Consider the following 8729-nt stretch of genomic DNA (forward strand, 5'->3'; position numbering starts at 1 on the left):
TACTTCAACACTGTCACACTGTTAACCAAGATTCATTAAAAATACATGACTGAATCAAATTCACCTATCAGATTGATCTGACTGATTTAATTAAGATTCCTAATCTAAATAATTCACCAAAACTAAATCTACTCATAGGGAGGAAGGACAGCACTACAATTTGGCTTCAGGAGTCCAAAGCCTAAGAATCCAATTCTCACTTCTGACACACGACACTAAGGAAATCATTAAAGTTAGTTAAGTAATTCTGCTTCACCACTGCCAAAACCTGACTAGTTCTGCTCGGATTTTAAAGAAGGTTACATTTACTTATATACTTGTTTAATTTTTTTAAAAAAGAAGAAAAAAATCCCCAACAAACACACACACACACAAAAAAACCAAAACCAAATGAAAAAACAAAAAACAAAACAAACCAAAAAAAGCCCCTGAAACCAAATTCCTGGCAACATCAGTTTTACTCCATTTACAATTTTTTTTTTTATTTATTCCTCTCAAAGATTTACAAAGTTCATTTTGTTGCAGTAGACTCATGGGCTTTATTTTGCAACATTACCATAAACGATGCTGTGCAGACTACACTTGAGCAAGTAATCTGTCTTTAGACTGTGCCCAGTAATACCTGTACAACTCATCACTAGTAAAATTATGAAACCATAGCTCACAGTATTGCTTAGAAATATAATTTCTACTGGAAGTAAAACATGCATGGAGAAGCATGTGACAACCCTGCAACCATATGCAAGGCTGACAGTTTAAAAACAGAAACTGCTCACAAACAGCATCTGACATGAGTCTGCCCTTTATCATCACACAGAGTAAAAGCATTCTTGAACAAATTTTAAAGAAGCTGTAATCAAAACTTCTAAAATTCAGAAGAGTAAACTATGATCATTAATATAAACAACCTTGAATTTTCTTTATTAATTAATGTTTAATGAGATTATGATTAATATAATACTAATAAAGAATATTTTGCACCTCCAAATCATTACATACCATTTGTCACAGCCATCTAAAATCATATTACTTCTATAGTAAAACACATAACTAAGTCTTACTAATTTTAAAATATTCTGCAATACTTGCAAAGTCATTATTCTTCTCCAAGGACAGAATATTTAACATACTGTACATTCCTCTAACTTAAAAATTAAACTGCATGGTCCTAAAGTGTTCTTGGGAGCCAGTGGTATGTCCCAAGCACCAAGTCCCAAGCACAAAGAATTTTCTAATTTTCAAAGCTGCATGAAAGGAAATACAGATTTTTTTAATAAGTATTACCATTGTCTTCATTTTAATAATATTAACAATGACAGGAATTTATTATAGCATTAACTGAAACATATGGTCTGGGAATACCCTTCTTGGTGAAAGCTGAATTGTTTAAGATTTGATTTTTGAGATCTGTTCTATCACCTATACATGTAGCAAGATCTTAACATTCTGCCATACTTCTGTGCATTGTTTAAATCAGGTTGGCACAAAATATGCTGTATTCATTAAAAGTATTTTTTTTAAAAAAAAATCTGATAAATCAAAGACTTTAGATTTTTATTTGGGAACAATCTCATGCAATATATTTCCATGTAAATTATTCCATGTATATCAAACGATTCTAACACTTTCTGAGTTCTTTTTTCAGAAAAAACTTGTTTCACCCATTTCTTGTCACCCGTCTCAAGATCCTCCACCCAAATGTCTTTTGAAAGACCTCTTTGCCAAAAGCAGCATCTTCACAATTGTAGGGCACTGTACCGAAATGTACGTCTTAGGGAAAAAATAAATAAATTCTACTTTAAAAGCACGCTGAGTGCCCAAGGCTGTTCCATTGATGGAACAACTGTGTCCAGTGCCTTCAAAGGGGTATCCTTTGTTGCTGTAACTCCTCATAACATCATGCCAACTCCCACCACTGCCTCTCATGACACTTTCACCCACAGCACCCTGTGGTTAATTTCATGTACAGCCACCCAGCTGCTCCATATGTATGTGCTGACCAGATGGGATCACAGAATCATACAATGTCAAGGAAAGGGAATGGACCTTACAGATCATCTAGTCCCAACCCTCCCTGCCACTCAAGGAATTAAGCAACCTGGCCTTGAACGCTGCCAGGGTTGGAGCATTCCAGAACCTTCCTAGGCAGCCTGTTCCAGGGTCTCACCACCCTCACAGGAAAGAACTTCTTCCTAATATACAACCCAGAGTTTCCCTCTTTCAGTTTGAACCCACTGCCCCTTGTCTTATCACTACAGTTCCTGATGAAGAGTCTCTCTCCAGCTTCTCTGTAGGCCCCCTTCAGATACTGGGAGGTGGCTATGAGTTCTCTGCACAATTTTCTCTTCTTCAAGCTGAACAGTCGCAACTTTCTCTGCCTGTCTTTGTAAGAGAGGTGATACAGTCCTGGAGGACTACTGCCTAAGAATATGGGGAATATCAGTCTTTCTTTTTGACCCTCCCTTCAAATTTTAGAATATATATAGGAACAGAACCACTTAAAACCTTTATCTTGCTTTCAAACTTGATTAAAATTATCATGTTCAACCCTTAGCAGCCAAAGACACAGAGAGGCAGAACCACACACATCTCACTTCCTGAGGAAATTACGATAAGAAGTATAGAAGTTATTACCAAAACTTGATCCATGCCTGTAAGCACAAAGCTAACCTTTGGGATCTGTTTCCGACTTGGGTTCCCCCAAGAGCCACGTTCTCTGAAGTCCCCGCAGAGGGGCCCAAGAGGTGGCAGCACCATGAACCTGCCCCACTGTGCCCAACGTGCCCAAGGGGCGCGCAGGAATGCCCAAATCCAACATGTTCCCAGGGATTTGGCCGCTGTGCCTTCAGCAATGTCTTCACCCCTGCTTCAAGTACCATATGGTGACCAATTCTTATGACACAACTTTTCAATCTTGAGCAAAGGGGAGATGAGCATAAACCCAAATAATGGAGCAAGTAATTAATGTAACTCAGAACATAAACCAATTTATTTATTGGGCGCAGACAATAAAGCTTTCTTTACACAAAAGAGATGGGGGGCAGCTTCAGTTCCTTTAATTACATATCAGAAAAAAAATCCCAAATTCTGAAGATTCTCCTAGTTTTCAAAAAGCCCATCACTAGATTGTTATTCACTGCACTTTTACCTGAAGGTTTCTTCACTCAGAGTGAACATTATCCCATTTTAGTTATTTTAGTTATTCTCCCATATGAAAAATGGCCATTCGGAAAAATTTTGAGAGGAGTGGAAATTTAATTATCTACACTTGTGAACCAAACACAAAACTTAAAATGTCAGATTCTCCCAGCACTTATGGGACATCTGTCTTCCCTAATCTTTAGTTTAAATAAAAGGCCAGCTACATTTTCTGACAGTATTCTTTAAAAGCCTGCTCTAATGGAGCTCCTCCACCACAGATGTCTGTGGCAGATTGCACAGTACAAAAGTTGGCAAAGTCTGCCGAATCAGAAACAAATCCCCCTCCCTCTATCAGCCACGTAGGAAGGTATCCATGTATTATTGCTGCACCGATCTTGCACATATATCACAAAATGACCTTTTGTCACTGTTTCCTCCCTAGAAGGATGGGGAATAGCAAAACACAGTCAGCAGAGATGTTGATGTCTCTCTTTGCAGATGTTTTCAGGACCAGACAGTACCTATCGGGGAATGCAAGAAGGCTGGACACGGCCTTTTTACAGGGGCATGTAGTGATAGGACAAGGAAGAATGGCCTTAGACAGAGAAAATTTAGGCTAGATATTAGGAAGAAACTTTTCACCCAGAGAGTGGTGAGGCACTGGCACGGGCTGCCTAGAGAAACTGGGGATGCCTCATCGCTGGAAGTGCTCAAGGCCAGGCTGGATGGGGCACGCTGGCACGGACACAACGACCCCAGGGATGAGGCACGCAGCAGCTCGGGCAGCACCTCTCAGGATGCAGCACGGCCTTGCCACGCCACCTTCCCCTGCCGACCTCAAAGGCTCAGGGACGGCCGGCCCGACGCCTTTCCCGGCGGGCCCGTCGCCGCCGGCTCCCGCGGAGGGGAGCAGGGGAGGGCGCGGAGCCCGGCGGATGATCCGCACTAGCGGACCCCTTCCGGCCACGACAGCCCCCGGCCCGCGACCACCGCGGGCAAGAAGCCGCCGCTCCCTTCCAGCGCCTGGGTAGGTCCCGCCGGAGCTCCCCACACCCGCTCCGTGTCGCCCCTCCCGCCGCTTACCCGCGCCCGCCGCGCCGCGCCTTTGGAATTTTCGCGCGCGCTGCAGCCGCTGCCCAGGGCCGCGCATGCGCGGGGCGGGGCGGGGCTGGGCCCTGCCGCCGGACCTCCGGTGACCCATGACAGAGCAGGGGCCGCCGCGGCGCCCACTGCGGGCTCCTCACGGAGAGGGTGGCTCGCACTGGAACAGGCCGCCCAGTACTAAGACTGAGTTCAGGAAGAGTTTGGACAGGGCTGTCGGGCACATAGTGTGACTCGTGCGGATGTCCTGCACAGGGCCAGGGGTTGGACTTCCGTGGTCCTTCTGGGTCCGTACTTTGCAACTCGGGATATTCCGTGTTTCTTTGATTCCGAATCTGCAGATTCAGCCTTGGCTGCCCGACTCAAACAGGGGACACCACGAGCCAGAGCTGGGACAGAGGCCTTGTCGGTGTTGAGGGCACTCGCAGGGCTCCCTCGTGGGTCTGAGGCGCCGCTGCGGCCTGCACGCTGAGCACTCGCTGGCTGAACCCGGCATAGGCAAAGCCACTCTGATCCTGCCCGTGCGGCTGGGGAGCGGCTCCGCAGGGAAACCCAAGTGACGGCGACACCACGGCCCCAGTGCGGGTTGTGCCTTCTCAGCCGCTGTGCACCAAATGCTGGCCGCGGCCAAGGCCTGCCCAGTTTTTGCTTGGCTCTTGTGAATGAACAAAACCCTTCAGCTTCACCACTTTGGTAAGATGAAGTGCAAAACATGTTAAACTTTTGCTTCTTTTCGGTTTTCTGAACATAGCAAGTCTTTGTATCCCTGTGAACAAATGCTATCAGTTTGAGTACACACAGAGTAAATAAAACATTCTGTTTTGAATAAACTTAGGGTTGGAAAGAAATATTCGTTTTGCTGAAATTTTGGTTGGTGTCAATTTGAGAAACACAGACTTGGTGTACTTTTACTCATCACTCCCTAGCCCACTTACATAGTCATCCTTAATTCTCTTCCTCTCATTCTTCCTCTTCATCTCATCTATTTAGCTCCTTCTCCTGTTCATCCTGGTAGTTCTTTCACTCCTGCCTCCATTTTACTTCCATATTCTCTTTGCAAGACAGAGCTGGTGGGAAGTTGCTGCTATATTTACCTCTGTCTTTTTGAGAAGCCATCAGCACACAGAATTCTCTGTTACCTAGCATATTCATCCAAATACGCATTCTTACACCACCTTGTCCTTATTTCCTCCTTGAAGAAACTGGTAATTTCTTCAAGGCGCTCATTGCATTCCCACTATTGGAAAACAAAATAGATTATCTGAAAGAACAAAGTCACTAAGGCAGAACACTCTCTCTCTTGAACCCAGGTTGAATTGTTGCTTTTCAGATGGATTTTAAATTAAATTGCAATGAGATCACTGGTCTGAGGTATAGGCTAGTTTGTATTAGACTTGTGTTCAAGATTTAAAGTCTGCTTGAACATATGACTACCATGGCAGCTGAAGTTAAAGTTGCTGTTTTTCTTTTCACAATTTTACAGGACCAGCTGATGTTCAAACTCCTTACTCCTATTCAGCTTTCATATTCTTGCATTATTTCTTCCGTTTCTTTTTTAGAGGTTGCCTCTTTTCTGATCACCACTCCTTTCAATTTGCTATGAAATGAGACATCCCTGTCAGTACAAAAGCAAATTCAACCTACCCATATAGTGAACTCCCTATGCATTACTTAAATTACTCTTCACATTTTATCCTATCAAATCAGAAATACCTGACGAATTAAAGGCTTGTTTGTGAAAGTTTCAAAGTTCTTTCTTGGGAAACGGCAACTGGTCATCAGGCACCCCATCAAGACAAACTGTAAGAGATGTTTCCCATACATCCAACACATTTGCAGACCACAACTTGGAGCTTTGTATGTAATGCCCATATGCACACAATGAGTCCAGTTGATAGTTTGTGCAACTCTTTTAATCATTCTACTCCTCTTTTTTTGTCAAGTGAAAACATGGAAGAACTTGCTTTCTACCATCAATTGTGTCAATACTTTCTTAAATGTCAACATTATTAATTTCATTTATGACACTTTTTATAGTTCTTGTACGCTGGAAGAAGCTTGAGTGGAAGAAGTTTGATAACATAACTTTTTATGTTTCTGATTGAATGTATTCCAGAGTTGTCCAAAGTGTATTTCTATCCCATAGTCAGAGTAGCAGAAACCTGCCTTTGTTAATCGGCTTGATGTTTACACCATCAACTTAGACAATTTTGTTGCTGTTCAACAAGCCAACTGCTCAAAAACTTCTTATGCATTATGGCTAAAGATCACTGTAATATACTAGGAGCTGTAAAAAATAAACCCAGGAATTAAAAAATAAGCTAAACTAGGGCACTTAAAGAAGCCATGGGAAAGGGTACACTAGACAAATATATAAAAAATAGGTGCAAATAAAAAACAAAGATGAATGGAAATTACTAATATGAATAAACTCCAGTAGGTGGAAAGAACACTTGGTAATATTACCTTCAAAGGACCCTCATTTTAAATAGTCAAAAAATAAGTGACACTGATACAAATAATGAAATAGGTAGTAAAAATCAAGTGAATGCCAATATAAATGTTATGTTACTTCAGACAGTCTGTAGGGTGTTTGCCACTCCCACATGTAATAAATGCAAAACATTAGAGTTTAAAAAAAAGTTATGGGGACTATTTCTTTAGTCTTGATCTTTAATAACAGATACTACAACATACAGAGCTAATACAGCTGCTTTAGAGAATTTTTAATAGTAAATCTCTGACACAAATAATATTTGAAACTATTAAAAGTCACCAGAAATAGTACTGCTAGATAAGAATTCCATTACTTCAAATTCTGAATATTTCAGAAAGAATATTCCAAATACCAGAGAATTCCTGGCTGCTCTCTGAGAACTGTAGCAATCTCCTCTTCCCCAAGGTACGTTGCCAAAGCCCATCATTAAGCTTTGCACTTTGATGAGACACAGCAGATACTATACTTTGGTTCAGGGCAAAATATGGACATTTGATCTTTTTTGCCAGTATTAATTGGATATTAACAACTGTATTCCTGTTAGGGGGAAGAGAAAGAAATACATATTTGACAAGTCTGAAGGGAAAAAGGAAAAGAGGGGGGGGGAAAAAGAAAGGAAGAGTTCCAGCTGTTTGAAGCTTTTCAGAAGTTTGGAATGTTAGAATAAATGCTGGAGGAGGTAGACTGATGGGATGAACTGCAGGTGAGGCACACAAAGGTGCACGGTAAATAGAATTATCAATGCATATGACCACCACATATGGAATATATTTTATGCACATCATAGTGATAAACTAGAGAGTGCATACTGCTCTAAGCAACAGGAAAGTACCAAGCAAAATGCTCTCAGACCCCTTAGCTGAAATGAACATGGTATACACCTTCATAGAGATCTGTGGCTTGCTCAAAATGGTGGGTACAAGATAACGAAGAGCTAAGGCAGGTCTATTTTGTTTTGCTACAGCCATATTGTTGTCCTTTACAGTTGGGATGGGAACTGCCTCAACACTGCAGTGGCAAGCAAAGCATAAAGCATATTGAAGAGATTCTCAGAGAAGACCACAGTGTGTAAAAAGTGACCAATAGATTTCAGTGTATTGCTATTTGCTAGCCACAGCAGAGGATTTCTGAATAGGCAAATGTGGCATTTCTAGATGCTGATTATAAATTTGAAAATTTACCCACTAAAATACTGTATTTTGGGCAGCTGTTAGCAGAATAGTTAGACATGTTGACTTCCATGAGTTCCAGGTGTTCATTTTCTCCCACATCTCCCATTTGATTTGCAGTATAATTTCATTGCTGCTTATGCTTTCTATATTAATGTTCCATTAAAGAAACTGCCTTCAGTAAGGAGAAGGGGAGTTGCTTCTTGGAGGCATCAGAATCTGCAAATTCTATTGATGAACTTTGTGAGCAGTGAATCCCACACAGCCTTTAAGTTCACACTGGAATAATTTTATCTCTCTCTCTCTCTCTCTTTCATTTTCTTTTCCTTCTGGTTTTTTTCCCCCTTTGGAATGTAATTCCTGTTAATTTGACATCCTGGGGATGTTTATTTGCTCCTGAGCAGGAAAGGAACATTTTCTGTGTTCCTGTGTTCCAAGTGATAGATTAGTATGTTTGGTTTCTTCTTAATGCAAATGCCATCAAGTCTTTTGCTGGGGAGTCTCTGTAGGATTAAAAAAAACTGGCCCTGAATTGACCAGTTCTGTGTAATATTCCTTAAATCAAACCTGAGGAGTTCTTCTACCTTCTATCGAGGCTGACTCTTATTTGTCAGACTGGTAAAAAACACGGCCACAAGGATAAAATTTAGAAATTGTACCATATATCAATCTCTTAGCTAATCTTGGCACAGTCAAGATTTTCATAATTTTTCTTATTATGTATCTTTCTGAAATGTTATTAGAGAAGCTGAAGTGTTCAGGTTGGTGATTACATTTCTATCTATAGTTTATAAATTTTCTTGTGGAAAATAATCCTGAAA

At 41.3% G+C, this 8729-nt stretch overlaps 1 protein-coding gene across 2 annotated transcripts in view; it reads right to left on the reverse strand.

The window, feature by feature from the left end:
- FANCC (FA complementation group C) overlaps positions 1–4277 on the reverse strand; it is a 72621-nt gene extending 68344 nt beyond the window's left edge. For both annotated transcript variants that reach the window (XM_015615210.1, XM_015615211.1), the window contains exon 1: positions 4225–4277. The gene's annotated coding sequence lies outside the window, so the exon portion shown is untranslated. The remainder of the gene's footprint in view (positions 1–4224) is intronic.
- Between the last annotated feature and the right edge of the window lie 4452 nt (positions 4278–8729).

The sequence above is a fragment of the Parus major genome, chromosome Z (genome assembly GCF_001522545.3).
Source record: "Parus major isolate Abel chromosome Z, Parus_major1.1, whole genome shotgun sequence".
Lineage (NCBI taxonomy): Eukaryota > Metazoa > Chordata > Aves > Passeriformes > Paridae > Parus > Parus major.